This window comes from Phyllobates terribilis, unplaced genomic scaffold, assembly GCF_046119375.1.
Source record: "Phyllobates terribilis strain yellow unplaced genomic scaffold, ASM4611937v1 Scaffold_8__6_contigs__length_399053987, whole genome shotgun sequence".
NCBI lineage: Eukaryota > Metazoa > Chordata > Amphibia > Anura > Dendrobatidae > Phyllobates > Phyllobates terribilis.
Genome location: NW_027362768.1, coordinates 345,619,145 through 345,633,782, shown reverse-complemented (window position 1 = coordinate 345,633,782; position 14,638 = coordinate 345,619,145). Strand labels below are relative to the sequence as shown.

General features: G+C 45.6%; 10 non-coding genes and 1 pseudogene across 10 annotated transcripts; all 11 read right to left on the bottom strand.

The window, feature by feature from the left end:
• Nucleotides 1-387: 387 nt before the first annotated feature.
• LOC141160500 (U2 spliceosomal RNA) lies at nt 388-578 on the bottom strand. The gene has a single exon (XR_012250257.1). It is a non-coding gene; the product is annotated as a U2 spliceosomal RNA (small nuclear RNA).
• Nucleotides 579-1,696: 1,118 nt separating this feature from the next.
• Nucleotides 1,697-1,887, bottom strand: LOC141160489 (U2 spliceosomal RNA). Its single transcript, XR_012250246.1, has one exon. It is a non-coding gene; the product is annotated as a U2 spliceosomal RNA (small nuclear RNA).
• A 1,118-nt stretch (nt 1,888-3,005) lies between these two features.
• LOC141160759 (U2 spliceosomal RNA) lies at nt 3,006-3,196 on the bottom strand. Its single transcript, XR_012250512.1, has one exon. It is a non-coding gene; the product is annotated as a U2 spliceosomal RNA (small nuclear RNA).
• A 1,120-nt stretch (nt 3,197-4,316) lies between these two features.
• LOC141160137 (U2 spliceosomal RNA) lies at nt 4,317-4,496 on the bottom strand (annotated as a pseudogene).
• Nucleotides 4,497-6,500: 2,004 nt separating this feature from the next.
• On the bottom strand, nt 6,501-6,691 carry LOC141159429 (U2 spliceosomal RNA). The gene has a single exon (XR_012249436.1). It is a non-coding gene; the product is annotated as a U2 spliceosomal RNA (small nuclear RNA).
• A 1,119-nt stretch (nt 6,692-7,810) lies between these two features.
• Nucleotides 7,811-8,001, bottom strand: LOC141159582 (U2 spliceosomal RNA). Its single transcript, XR_012249586.1, has one exon. It is a non-coding gene; the product is annotated as a U2 spliceosomal RNA (small nuclear RNA).
• Nucleotides 8,002-9,118: 1,117 nt separating this feature from the next.
• Nucleotides 9,119-9,309, bottom strand: LOC141160478 (U2 spliceosomal RNA). The gene has a single exon (XR_012250235.1). It is a non-coding gene; the product is annotated as a U2 spliceosomal RNA (small nuclear RNA).
• A 1,112-nt stretch (nt 9,310-10,421) lies between these two features.
• Nucleotides 10,422-10,612, bottom strand: LOC141160465 (U2 spliceosomal RNA). The gene has a single exon (XR_012250226.1). It is a non-coding gene; the product is annotated as a U2 spliceosomal RNA (small nuclear RNA).
• A 1,118-nt stretch (nt 10,613-11,730) lies between these two features.
• Nucleotides 11,731-11,921, bottom strand: LOC141159581 (U2 spliceosomal RNA). The gene has a single exon (XR_012249585.1). It is a non-coding gene; the product is annotated as a U2 spliceosomal RNA (small nuclear RNA).
• Nucleotides 11,922-13,040: 1,119 nt separating this feature from the next.
• Nucleotides 13,041-13,231, bottom strand: LOC141159580 (U2 spliceosomal RNA). The gene has a single exon (XR_012249584.1). It is a non-coding gene; the product is annotated as a U2 spliceosomal RNA (small nuclear RNA).
• Nucleotides 13,232-14,347: 1,116 nt separating this feature from the next.
• Nucleotides 14,348-14,538, bottom strand: LOC141160453 (U2 spliceosomal RNA). The gene has a single exon (XR_012250225.1). It is a non-coding gene; the product is annotated as a U2 spliceosomal RNA (small nuclear RNA).
• Between the last annotated feature and the right edge of the window lie 100 nt (nt 14,539-14,638).

Genomic DNA, 14,638 nt, shown 5'->3' with positions numbered 1-14,638 from the left:
TGATAACAAGGGCATTTGCTAAATAGATGGTGTGTGTGCAACAATATACTGAAAGGTCAATTATATTGTGCAGCTTATCTCACCACCTGTAGTTATTTAGGTGAAAGCTCCAAAATGCTTGCCTAATATGTCTGTTTATCCAAAAGGAAGTATAGAGGGAGAGCTAGATAGATAGCATTGCATTACATTACATGGCAATGCAATGCACAGTTGCTGAAGTTGAACCAAAATGAGCTTGTCATCTGGCTTCTGCAACTTTTAACATGAAAAATCCAATGAGGAGAAGAAAAGCAAAGCCAAAGAGTCCATCCCAAAATCCGACAAACAAGCCAAATGAACAAAAAGCATTGAATTCAATTCTTTCTGATTTTAGAAACTGCATTAAAGAAGGGGTGCACCGGTCCTGGAGATACTGCAATACCAGGTCAATGCGTGGAGTGGACAGAGCAAGCTCTTTTTCCATCTCCCTGTTCTAAAAATCCATTTAATATATGGTCCCCAGATAGGGGACGTATCAGATATTAAACTGATAAGAACAGATACTACACTTGATCTTAGCCAAAAGGCCGAGAAGCGATAACCAGAATTGGTTTCCGACTACGGTGCCACCCAAGGATTCTGAAAAGTCCATTTGTGGAGATGGCCACCTGGACTCCCGTTAAGAAGACATGCTGTCAACCTCTAGATCCCTCACATGCCTGCACTTTTCGGCTTGCTGCTGCTGCAATCCACGCGTTTTAGATCTGCATAACTCCACCTCTTTTAGCACAGTACCCTCAACCCCCGGCTGTTCCCACCCGCCTCAACACCGTTGGAAGGGAGGAGAACCATTTAAGGCGGGGGGGGGGTGGAACGAGCAGCTGTCTACCCTTAGCAGGAGGGTTGCTGATTAATTACCTCTCCTGCTGCTTCTGCTGCTGCTGGCTGTCCAGCAGCAGACTGAAGGTGGCTGCTGCTGTGCGCAGGTATATAAAGGCTCAGAGCCTATTATGACACGCGCAGCCAGCGTTCCATTGCCACATTCCGTCTACTGCAGGCGGGATACCTGGATGGCTGAATGTCACTGAGAAGCTCACAGAGACCGCCATAAGCAACAGTTTAAAAGAATGCCACAGACTAATCAACCAAACTTTTTGGGTTGGTTTCTCTTTTATAGTCTGCAGGCATTAAATGAAAGAAGTCAGTGTTCCAGCAGAGGGAGACAACGTTTCAGAAAAGGCATTGTAGCAAACCAAAAAAGAAATTTTAAGCGCAGCAGAGTAACCAGCTCACATACCTGTTAGCTCAGGTGAGTTTAAAAGGCTGCTGTTGATAACAAGGGCATTTGCTAAATAGATGGTGTGTGTGCAACAATATACTGAAAGGTCAATTATATTGTGCAGCTTATCTCACCACCTGTAGTTATTTAGGTGAAAGCTCCAAAATGCTTGCCTAATATGTCTGTTTATCCAAAAGGAAGTATAGAGGGAGAGCTAGATAGATAGCATTGCATTACATTACATGGCAATGCAATGCACAGTTGCTGAAGTTGAACCAAAATGAGCTTGTCATCTGGCTTCTGCAACTTTTAACATGAAAAATCCAATGAGGAGAAGAAAAGCAAAGCCAAAGAGTCCATCCCAAAATCCGACAAACAAGCCAAATGAACAAAAAGCATTGAATTCAATTCTTTCTGATTTTAGAAACTGCATTAAAGAAGGGGTGCACCGGTCCTGGAGATACTGCAATACCAGGTCAATGCGTGGAGTGGACAGAGCAAGCTCTTTTTCCATCTCCCTGTTCTAAAAATCCATTTAATATATGGTCCCCAGATAGGGGACGTATCAGATATTAAACTGATAAGAACAGATACTACACTTGATCTTAGCCAAAAGGCCGAGAAGCGATAACCAGAATTGGTTTCCGACTACGGTGCCACCCAAGGATTCTGAAAAGTCCATTTGTGGAGATGGCCACCTGGACTCCCGTTAAGAAGACATGCTGTCAACCTCTAGATCCCTCACATGCCTGCACTTTTCGGCTTGCTGCTGCTGCAATCCACGCGTTTTAGATCTGCATAACTCCACCTCTTTTAGCACAGTACCCTCAACCCCCGGCTGTTCCCACCCGCCTCAACACCGTTGGAAGGGAGGAGAACCAATTAAGGCGGGGGGGGGGTGGAACGAGCAGCTGTCTACCCTTAGCAGGAGGGTTGCTGATTAATTACCTCTCCTGCTGCTGCTGCTGCTGCTGGCTGTCCAGCAGCAGACTGAAGGTGGCTGCTGCTGTGCGCAGGTATATAAAGGCTCAGAGCCTATTATGACACGCGCAGCCAGCGTTCCATTGCCACATTCCGTCTACTGCAGGCGGGATACCTGGATGGCTGAATGTCACTGAGAAGCTCACAGAGACCGCCATAAGCAACAGTTTAAAAGAATGCCACAGACTAATCAACCAAACTTTTTGGGTTGGTTTCTCTTTTATAGTCTGCAGGCATTAAATGAAAGAAGTCAGTGTTCCAGCAGAGGGAGACAACGTTTCAGAAAAGGCATTGTAGCAAACCAAAAAAGAAATTTTAAGCGCAGCAGAGTAACCAGCTCACATACCTGTTAGCTCAGGTGAGTTTAAAAGGCTGCTGTTGATAACAAGGGCATTTGCTAAATAGATGGTGTGTGTGCAACAATATACTGAAAGGTCAATTATATTGTGCAGCTTATCTCACCACCTGTAGTTATTTAGGTGAAAGCTCCAAAATGCTTGCCTAATATATCTGTTTATCCAAAAGGAAGTATAGAGGGAGAGCTAGATAGATAGCATTGCATTACATTACATGGCAATGCAATGCACAGTTGCTGAAGTTGAACCAAAATGAGCTTGTCATCTGGCTTCTGCAACTTTTAACATGAAAAATCCAATGAGGAGAAGAAAAGCAAAGCCAAAGAGTCCATCCCAAAATCCGACAAACAAGCCAAATGAACAAAAAGCATTGAATTCAATTCTTTCTGATTTTAGAAACTGCATTAAAGAAGGGGTGCACCGCTCCTGGAGATACTGCAATACCAGGTCAATGCGTGGAGTGGACAGAGCAAGCTCTTTTTCCATCTCCCTGTTCTAAAAATCCATTTAATATATGGTCCCCAGATAGGGGACGTATCAGATATTAAACTGATAAGAACAGATACTACACTTGATCTTAGCCAAAAGGCCGAGAAGCGATAACCAGAATTGGTTTCCGACTACGGTGCCACCCAAGGATTCTGAAAAGTCCATTTGTGGAGATGGCCACCTGGACTCCCGTTAAGAAGACATGCTGTCAACCTCTAGATCCCTCACATGCCTGCACTTTTCGGCTTGCTGCTGCTGCAATCCACGCGTTTTAGATCTGCATAACTCCACCTCTTTTAGCACAGTACCCTCAACCCCCGGCTGTTCCCACCCGCCTCAACACCGTTGGAAGGGAGGAGAACCAATTAAGGCGGGGGGGGGGGGTGGAACGAGCAGCTGTCTACCCTTAGCAGGAGGGTTGCTGATTAATTACCTCTCCTGCTGCTGCTGCTGCTGCTGGCTGTCCAGCAGCAGACTGAAGGTGGCTGCTGCTGTGCGCAGGTATATAAAGGCTCAGAGCCTATTATGACACGAGCAGCCAGCGTTCCATTGCCACATTCCGTCTACTGCAGGCGGGATACCTGGATGGCTGAATGTCACTGAGAAGCTCACAGAGACCGCCATAAGCAACAGTTTAAAAGAATGCCACAGACTAATCAACCAAACTTTTTGGGTTGGTTTCTCTTTTATAGTCTGCAGGCATTAAATGAAAGAAGTCAGTGTTCCAGCAGAGGGAGACAACGTTTCAGAAAAGGCATTGTAGCAAACCAAAAAAGAAATTTTAAGCGCAGCAGAGTAACCAGCTCACATACCTGTTAGCTCAGGTGAGTTTAAAAGGCTGCTGTTGATAACAAGGGCATTTGCTAAATAGATGGTGTGTGTGCAACAATATACTGAAAGGTCAATTATATTGTGCAGCTTATCTCACCACCTGTAGTTATTTAGGTGAAAGCTCCAAAATGCTTGCCTAATATGTCTGTTTATCCAAAAGGAAGTATAGAGGGAGAGCTAGATAGATAGCATTGCATTACATTACATGGCAATGCAATGCACAGTTGCTGAAGTTGAACCAAAATGAGCTTGTCATCTGGCTTCTGCAACTTTTAACATGAAAAATCCAATGAGGAGAAGAAAAGCAAAGCCAAAGAGTCCATCCCAAAATCCGACAAACAAGCCAAATGAACAAAAAGCATTGAATTCAATTCTTTCTGATTTTAGAAACTGCATTAAAGAAGGGGTGCACCGGTCCTGGAGATACTGCAATACCAGGTCAATGCGTGGAGTGGACAGAGCAAGCTCTTTTTCCATCTCCCTGTTCTAAAAATCCATTTAATATATGGTCCCCAGATAGGGGACGTATCAGATATTAAACTGATAAGAACAGATTTTTTTTATCGAAAGCCCGAATTCGTGTACAAAACCCGAGTGCGCTTAAAAAAGTGACAAGTGCCACAAAAAAAGTGCACTAGGATGCTGGTCTTCTTGAAACCCTCTCCAAAAGGAGAAGGGTCCCCCAAACCATTCCCCGTCCCTCCGAGCCAAAAGGCCACAGCGAGGAACAGGGACAAAAAGCCACCTCCAGCCGAAGCCAGAGGCGACCCAATCTTACCCCCAGCACCTGCCCGAGTTCTCACCCGAGCAAGGCACTGGGAGCCAAAGACTGTGCTCCCCTCCCGGAAGAGGGGAGCCAACAACGCTCTCCTCCCAAAAGAGGAGAGCCAGGGGGGTTAAGGGGGGAGCGGAACCTGATGGCCACACACTCCCCCCCTAGACCTGCCAAGAGAGGAACCCGTAAGGGAACCGCATCCCGACAAAATCCTAGTAGGACGTGGACACACGTGAATAAGTGGACACACAGTGACAAAGAAATTAAATAAATAGTGAAGGTTTCACAGTATAATACTGCCCGGACCTTCGACCGGGAATTGAAAAATTCCCCATCCTAAGGCCAGAAGGCCCGGAATAAGGGTGTGTGCGAAGAAAGAAAATTTGAAGTGCTTGTGCAAATGTGCCATAAACTCAAGTGGGGTTCCCAATCCCAGTGAGTTAAGGCACCCCAGGGTCACCACTCCTGGGGCACTTCACACTTCGGGCTTTCGATCTTCCCCGGCCCAATGGCGTCGATCCTGGGGGGCCATGCTTTCCACCAGATGACTATATTAGCCACCTGGCGTACTAACAAGCGCCTAAACCCCAGTGTGCATAATGTATCAATCTACTAGGGCGGCCAACATCCAAAACCGCCTTTTCGAAATATACTACACTTGATCTTAGCCAAAAGGCCGAGAAGCGATAACCAGAATTGGTTTCCGACTACGGTGCCACCCAAGGATTCTGAAAAGTCCATTTGTGGAGATGGCCACCTGGACTCCCGTTAAGAAGACATGCTGTCAACCTCTAGATCCCTCACATGCCTGCACTTTTCGGCTTGCTGCTGCTGCAATCCACGCGTTTTAGATCTGCATAACTCCACCTCTTTTAGCACAGTACCCTCAACCCCCGGCTGTTCCCACCCGCCTCAACACCGTTGGAAGGGAGGAGAACCAATTAAGGCGGGGGGGGGGGTGGAACGAGCAGCTGTCTACCCTTAGCAGGAGGGTTGCTGATTAATTACCTCTCCTGCTGCTGCTGCTGCTGCTGCTGGCTGTCCAGCAGCAGACTGAAGGTGGCTGCTGCTGTGCGCAGGTATATAAAGGCTCAGAGCCTATTATGACACGCGCAGCCAGCGTTCCATTGCCACATTCCGTCTACTGCAGGCGGGATACCTGGATGGCTGAATGTCACTGAGAAGCTCACAGAGACCGCCATAAGCAACAGTTTAAAAGAATGCCACAGACTAATCAACCAAACTTTTTGGGTTGGTTTCTCTTTTATAGTCTGCAGGCATTAAATGAAAGAAGTCAGTGTTCCAGCAGGGGGAGACAACGTTTCAGAAAAGGCATTGTAGCAAACCAAAAAAGAAATTTTAAGCGCAGCAGAGTAACCAGCTCACATACCTGTTAGCTCAGGTGAGTTTAAAAGGCTGTTGTTGATAACAAGGGCATTTGCTAAATAGATGGTGTGTGTGCAACAATATACTGAAAGGTCAATTATATTGTGCAGCTTATCTCACCACCTGTAGTTATTTAGGTGAAAGCTCCAAAATGCTTGCCTAATATGTCTGTTTATCCAAAAGGAAGTATAGAGGGAGAGCTAGATAGATAGCATTGCATTACATTACATGGCAATGCAATGCACAGTTGCTGAGATTGAACCAAAATGAGCTTGTCATCTGGCTTCTGCAACTTTTAACATGAAAAATCCAATGAGGAGAAGAAAAGCAAAGCCAAAGAGTCCATCCCAAAATCCGACAAACAAGCCAAATGAACAAAAAGCATTGAATTCAATTCTTTCTGATTTTAGAAACTGCATTAAAGAAGGGGTGCATCGGTCCTGGAGATACTGCAATACCAGGTCAATGCGTGGAGTGGACAGAGCAAGCTCTTTTTCCATCTCCCTGTTCTAAAAATCCATTTAATATATGGTCCCCAGATAGGGGACGTATCAGATATTAAACTGATAAGAACAGATACTACACTTGATCTTAGCCAAAAGGCCGAGAAGCGATAACCAGAATTGGTTTCCGACTACGGTGCCACCCAAGGATTCTGAAAAGTCCATTTGTGGAGATGGCCACCTGGACTCCCGTTAAGAAGACATGCTGTCAACCTCTAGATCCCTCACATGCCTGCACTTTTCGGCTTGCTGCTGCTGCAATCCACGCGTTTTAGATCTGCATAACTCCACCTCTTTTAGCACAGTACCCTCAACCCCCGGCTGTTCCCACCCGCCTCAACACCGTTGGAAGGGAGGAGAACCAATTAAGGCGGGGGGGGGGGTGGAACGAGCAGCTGTCTACCCTTAGCAGGAGGGTTGCTGATTAATTACCTCTCCTGCTGCTGCTGCTGCTGCTGGCTGTCCAGCAGCAGACTGAAGGTGGCTGCTGCTGTGCGCAGGTATATAAAGGCTCAGAGCCTATTATGACACGCGCAGCCAGCGTTCCATTGCCACATTCCGTCTACTGCAGGCGGGATACCTGGATGGCTGAATGTCACTGAGAAGCTCACAGAGACCGCCATAAGCAACAGTTTAAAAGAATGCCACAGACTAATCAACCAAACTTTTTGGGTTGGTTTCTCTTTTATAGTCTGCAGGCATTAAATGAAAGAAGTCAGTGTTCCAGCAGAGGGAGACAACGTTTCAGAAAAGGCATTGTAGCAAACCAAAAAAGAAATTTTAAGCGCAGCAGAGTAACCAGCTCACATACCTGTTAGCTCAGGTGAGTTTAAAAGGCTGCTGTTGATAACAAGGGCATTTGCTAAATAGATGGTGTGTGTGCAACAATATACTGAAAGGTCAATTATATTGTGCAGCTTATCTCACCACCTGTAGTTATTTAGGTGAAAGCTCCAAAATGCTTGCCTAATATGTCTGTTTATCCAAAAGGAAGTATAGAGGGAGAGCTAGATAGATAGCATTGCATTACATTACATGGCAATGCAATGCACAGTTGCTGAAGTTGAACCAAAATGAGCTTGTCATCTGGCTTCTGCAACTTTTAACATGAAAAATCCAATGAGGAGAAGAAAAGCAAAGCCAAAGAGTCCATCCCAAAATCCGACAAACAAGCCAAATGAACAAAAAGCATTGAATTCAATTCTTTCTGATTTTAGAAACTGCATTAAAGAAGGGGTGCACCGGTCCTGGAGATACTGCAATACCAGGTCAATGCATGGAGTGGACAGAGCAAGCTCTTTTTCCATCTCCCTGTTCTAAAAATCCATTTAATATGTGGTCCCCAGATAGGGGACGTATCAGATATTAAACTGATAAGAACAGATACTACACTTGATCTTAGCCAAAAGGCCGAGAAGCGATAACCAGAATTGGTTTCCGACTACGGTGCCACCCAAGGATTCTGAAAAGTCCATTTGTGGAGATGGCCACCTGGACTCCCGTTAAGAAGACATGCTGACAACCTCTAGATCCCTCACATGCCTGCACTTTTCGGCTTGCTGCTGCTGCAATCCACGCGTTTTAGATCTGCATAACTCCACCTCTTTTAGCACAGTACCCTCAACCCCCGGCTGTTCCCACCCGCCTCAACACCCTTGGAAGGGAGGAAAACCAATTAAGGCGGGGGGGGGTGGAACGAGCAGCTGTCTACCCTTAGCAGGAGGGTTGCTGATTAATTACCTCTCCTGCTGCTGCTGCTGCTGCTGGCTGTCCAGCAGCAGACTGAAGGTGGCTGCTGCTGTGCGCAGGTATATAAAGGCTCAGAGCCTATTATGACACGCGCAGCCAGCGTTCCATTGCCACATTCCGTCTACTGCAGGCGGGATACCTGGATGGCTGAATGTCACTGAGAAGCTCACAGAGACCGCCATAAGCAACAGTTTAAAAGAATGCCACAGACTAATCAACCAAACTTTTTGGGTTGGTTTCTCTTTTATAGTCTGCAGGCATTAAATGAAAGAAGTCAGTGTTCCAGCAGAGGGAGACAACGTTTCAGAAAAGGCATTGTAGCAAACCAAAAAAGAAATTTTAAGCGCAGCAGAGTAACCAGCTCACATACCTGTTAGCTCAGGTGAGTTTAAAAGGCTGCTGTTGATAACAAGGGCATTTGCTAAATAGATGGTGTGTGTGCAACAATATACTGAAAGGTCAATTATATTGTGCAGCTTATCTCACCACCTGTAGTTATTTATGTGAAAGCTCCAAAATGCTTGCCTAATATGTCTGTTTATCCAAAAGGAAGTATAGAGGGAGAGCTAGATAGATAGCATTGCATTACATTACATGGCAATGCAATGCACAGTTGCTGAGATTGAACCAAAATGAGCTTGCCATCTGGCTTCTGCAACTTTTAACATGAAAAATCCAATGAGGAGAAGAAAAGCAAAGCCAAAGAGTCCATCCCAAAATCCGACAAACAAGCCAAATGAACAAAAAGCATTGAATTCAATTCTTTCTGATTTTAGAAACTGCATTAAAGAAGGGGTGCACCGGTCCTGGAGATACTGCAATACCAGGTCAATGCGTGGAGTGGACAGAGCAAGCTCTTTTTCCATCTCCCTGTTCTAAAAATCCATTTAATATATGGTCCCCAGATAGGGGACGTATCAGATATTAAACTGATAAGAACAGATACTACACTTGATCTTAGCCAAAAGGCCGAGAAGCGATAACCAGAATTGGTTTCCGACTACGGTGCCACCCAAGGATTCTGAAAAGTCCATTTGTGGAGATGGCCACCTGGACTCCCGTTAAGAAGACATGCTGTCAACCTCTAGATCCCTCACATGCCTGCACTTTTCGGCTTGCTGCTGCTGCAATCCACGCGTTTTAGATCTGCATAACTCCACCTCTTTTAGCACAGTACCCTCAACCCCCGGCTGTTCCCACCCGCCTCAACACCGTTGGAAGGGAGGAGAACCAATTAAGGCGGGGGGGGGGTGGAACGAGCAGCTGTCTACCCTTAGCAGGAGGGTTGCTGATTAATTACCTCTCCTGCTGCTGCTGCTGGCTGTCCAGCAGCAGACTGAAGGTGGCTGCTGCTGTGCGCAGGTATATAAAGGCTCAGAGCCTATTATGACACGCGCAGCCAGCGTTCCATTGCCACATTCCGTCTACTGCAGGCGGGATACCTGGATGGCTGAATGTCACTGAGAAGCTCACAGAGACCGCCATAAGCAACAGTTTAAAAGAATGCCACAGACTAATCAACCAAACTTTTTGGGTTGGTTTCTCTTTTATAGTCTGCAGGCATTAAATGAAAGAAGTCAGTGTTCCAGCAGAGGGAGACAACGTTTCAGAAAAGGCATTGTAGCAAACCAAAAAAGAAATTTGAAGCGCAGCAGAGTAACCAGCTCACATACCTGTTAGCTCAGGTGAGTTTAAAAGGCTGCTGTTGATAACAAGGGCATTTGCTAAATAGATGGTGTGTGTGCAACAATATACTGAAAGGTCAATTATATTGTGCAGCTTATCTCACCACCTGTAGTTATTTAGGTGAAAGCTCCAAAATGCTTGCCTAATATGTCTGTTTATCCAAAAGGAAGTATAGAGGGAGAGCTAGATAGATAGCATTGCATTACATTACATGGCAATGCAATGCACAGTTGCTGAAGTTGAACCAAAATGAGCTTGTCATCTGGCTTCTGCAACTTTTAACATGAAAAATCCAATGAGGAGAAGAAAAGCAAAGCCAAAGAGTCCATCCCAAAATCCGACAAACAAGCCAAATGAACAAAAAGCATTGAATTCAATTCTTTCTGATTTTAGAAACTGCATTAAAGAAGGGGTGCACCGGTCCTGGAGATACTGCAATACCAGGTCAATGCGTGGAGTGGACAGAGCAAGCTCTTTTTCCATCTCCCTGTTCTAAAAATCCATTTAATATATGGTCCCCAGATAGGGGACGTATCAGATATTAAACTGATAAGAACAGATACTACACTTGATCTTAGCCAAAAGGCCGAGAAGCGATAACCAGAATTGGTTTCCGACTACGGTGCCACCCAAGGATTCTGAAAAGTCCATTTGTGGAGATGGCCACCTGGACTCCCGTTAAGAAGACATGCTGTCAACCTCTAGATCCCTCACATGCCTGCACTTTTCGGCTTGCTGCTGCTGCAATCCACGCGTTTTAGATCTGCATAACTCCACCTCTTTTAGCACAGTACCCTCAACCCCCGGCTGTTCCCACCCGCCTCAACACCGTTGGAAGGGAGGAGAACCAATTAAGGCGGGGGGGGGGTGGAACGAGCAGCTGTCTACCCTTAGCAGGAGGGTTGCTGATTAATTACCTCTCCTGCTGCTGCTGCTGCTGCTGGCTGTCCAGCAGCAGACTGAAGGTGGCTGCTGCTGTGCGCAGGTATATAAAGGCTCAGAGCCTATTATGACACGCGCAGCCAGCGTTCCATTGCCACATTCCGTCTACTGCAGGCGGGATACCTGGATGGCTGAATGTCACTGAGAAGCTCACAGAGACCGCCATAAGCAACAGTTTAAAAGAATGCCACAGACTAATCAACCAAACTTTTTGGGTTGGTTTCTCTTTTATAGTCTGCAGGCATTAAATGAAAGAAGTCAGTGTTCCAGCAGAGGGAGACAACGTTTCAGAAAAGGCATTGTAGCAAACCAAAAAAGAAATTTTAAGCGCAGCAGAGTAACCAGCTCACATACCTGTTAGCTCAGGTGAGTTTAAAAGGCTGCTGTTGATAACAAGGGCATTTGCTAAATAGATGGTGTGTGTGCAACAATATACTGAAAGGTCAATTATATTGTGCAGCTTATCTCACCACCTGTAGTTATTTAGGTGAAAGCTCCAAAATGCTTGCCTAATATGTCTGTTTATCCAAAAGGAAGTATAGAGGGAGAGCTAGATAGATAGCATTGCATTACATTACATGGCAATGCAATGCACAGTTGCTGAAGTTGAACCAAAATGAGCTTGTCATCTGGCTTCTGCAACTTTTAACATGAAAAATCCAATGAGGAGAAGAAAAGCAAAGCCAAAGAGTCCATCCCAAAATCCGACAAACAAGCCAAATGAACAAAAAGCATTGAATTCAATTCTTTCTGATTTTAGAAACTGCATTAAAGAAGGGGTGCACCGGTCCTGGAGATACTGCAATACCAGGTCAATGCATGGAGTGGACAGAGCAAGCTCTTTTTCCATCTCCCTGTTCTAAAAATCCATTTAATATGTGGTCCCCAGATAGGGGACGTATCAGATATTAAACTGATAAGAACAGATACTACACTTGATCTTAGCCAAAAGGCCGAGAAGCGATAACCAGAATTGGTTTCCGACTACGGTGCCACCCAAGGATTCTGAAAAGTCCATTTGTGGAGATGGCCACCTGGACTCCCGTTAAGAAGACATGCTGACAACCTCTAGATCCCTCACATGCCTGCACTTTTCGGCTTGCTGCTGCTGCAATCCACGCGTTTTAGATCTGCATAACTCCACCTCTTTTAGCACAGTACCCTCAACCCCCGGCTGTTCCCACCCGCCTCAACACCGTTGGAAGGGAGGAGAACCAATTAAGGCGGGGGGGGGGGTGGAACGAGCAGCTGTCTACCCTTAGCAGGAGGGTTGCTGATTAATTACCTCTCCTGCTGCTGCTGCTGCTGCTGGCTGTCCAGCAGCAGACTGAAGGTGGCTGCTGCTGTGCGCAGGTATATAAAGGCTCAGAGCCTATTATGACACGCGCAGCCAGCGTTCCATTGCCACATTCCGTCTACTGCAGGCGGGATACCTGGATGGCTGAATGTCACTGAGAAGCTCACAGAGACCGCCATAAGCAACAGTTTAAAAGAATGCCACAGACTAATCAACCAAACTTTTTGGGTTGGTTTCTCTTTTATAGTCTGCAGGCATTAAATGAAAGAAGTCAGTGTTCCAGCAGAGGGAGACAACGTTTCAGAAAAGGCATTGTAGCAAACCAAAAAAGAAATTTTAAGCGCAGCAGAGTAACCAGCTCACATACCTGTTAGCTCAGGTGAGTTTAAAAGGCTGCTGTTGATAACAAGGGCATTTGCTAAATAGATGGTGTGTGTGCAACAATATACTGAAAGGTCAATTATATTGTGCAGCTTATCTCACCACCTGTAGTTATTTAGGTGAAAGCTCCAAAATGCTTGCCTAATATGTCTGTTTATCCAAAAGGAAGTATAGAGGGAGAGCTAGATAGATAGCATTGCATTACATTACATGGCAATGCAATGCACAGTTGCTGAAGTTGAACCAAAATGAGCTTGTCATCTGGCTTCTGCAACTTTTAACATGAAAAATCCAATGAGGAGAAGAAAAGCAAAGCCAAAGAGTCCATCCCAAAATCCGACAAACAAGCCAAATGAACAAAAAGCATTGAATTCAATTCTTTCTGATTTTAGAAACTGCATTAAAGAAGGGGTGCACCGGTCCTGGAGATACTGCAATACCAGGTCAATGCATGGAGTGGACAGAGCAAGCTCTTTTTCCATCTCCCTGTTCTAAAAATCCATTTAATATGTGGTCCCCAGATAGGGGACGTATCAGATATTAAACTGATAAGAACAGATACTACACTTGATCTTAGCCAAAAGGCCGAGAAGCGATAACCAGAATTGGTTTCCGACTACGGTGCCACCCAAGGATTCTGAAAAGTCCATTTGTGGAGATGGCCACCTGGACTCCCGTTAAGAAGACATGCTGACAACCTCTAGATCCCTCACATGCCTGCACTTTTCGGCTTGCTGCTGCTGCAATCCACGCGTTTTAGATCTGCATAACTCCACCTCTTTTAGCACAGTACCCTCAACCCCCGGCTGTTCCCACCCGCCTCAACACCCTTGGAAGGGAGGAAAACCAATTAAGGCGGGGGGGGTGGAACGAGCAGCTGTCTACCCTTAGCAGGAGGGTTGCTGATTAATTACCTCTCCTGCTGCTGCTGCTGCTGCTGGCTGTCCAGCAGCAGACTGAAGGTGGCTGCTGCTGTGCGCAGGTATATAAAGGCTCAGAGCCTATTATGACACGCGCAGCCAGCGTTCCATTGCCACATTCCGTCTACTGCAGGCGGGATACCTGGATGGCTGAATGTCACTGAGAAGCTCACAGAGACCGCCATAAGCAACAGTTTAAAAGAATGCCACAGACTAATCAACCAAACTTTTTGGGTTGGTTTCTCTTTTATAGTCTGCAGGCATTAAATGAAAGAAGTCAGTGTTCCAGCAGAGGGAGACAACGTTTCAGAAAAGGCATTGTAGCAAACCAAAAAAGAAATTTTAAGCGCAGCAGAGTAACCAGCTCACATACCTGTTAGCTCAGGTGAGTTTAAAAGGCTGCTGTTGATAACAAGGGCATTTGCTAAATAGATGGTGTGTGTGCAACAATATACTGAAAGGTCAATTATATTGTGCAGCTTATCTCACCACCTGTAGTTATTTATGTGAAAGCTCCAAAATGCTTGCCTAATATGTCTGTTTATCCAAAAGGAAGTATAGAGGGAGAGCTAGATAGATAGCATTGCATTACATTACATGGCAATGCAATGCACAGTTGCTGAGATTGAACCAAAATGAGCTTGCCATCTGGCTTCTGCAACTTTTAACATGAAAAATCCAATGAGGAGAAGAAAAGCAAAGCCAAAGAGTCCATCCCAAAATCCGACAAACAAGCCAAATGAACAAAAAGCATTGAATTCAATTCTTTCTGATTTTAGAAACTGCATTAAAGAAGGGGTGCACCGGTCCTGGAGATACTGCAATACCAGGTCAATGCGTGGAGTGGACAGAGCAAGCTCTTTTTCCATCTCCCTGTTCTAAAAATCCATTTAATATATGGTCCCCAGATAGGGGACGTATCAGATATTAAACTGATAAGAACAGATACTACACTTGATCTTAGCCAAAAGGCCGAGAAGCGATAACCAGAATTGGTTTCCGACTACGGTGCCACCCAAGGATTCTGAAAAGTCCATTTGTGGAGATGGCCACCTGGACTCCCGTTAAGAAGACATGCTGTCAA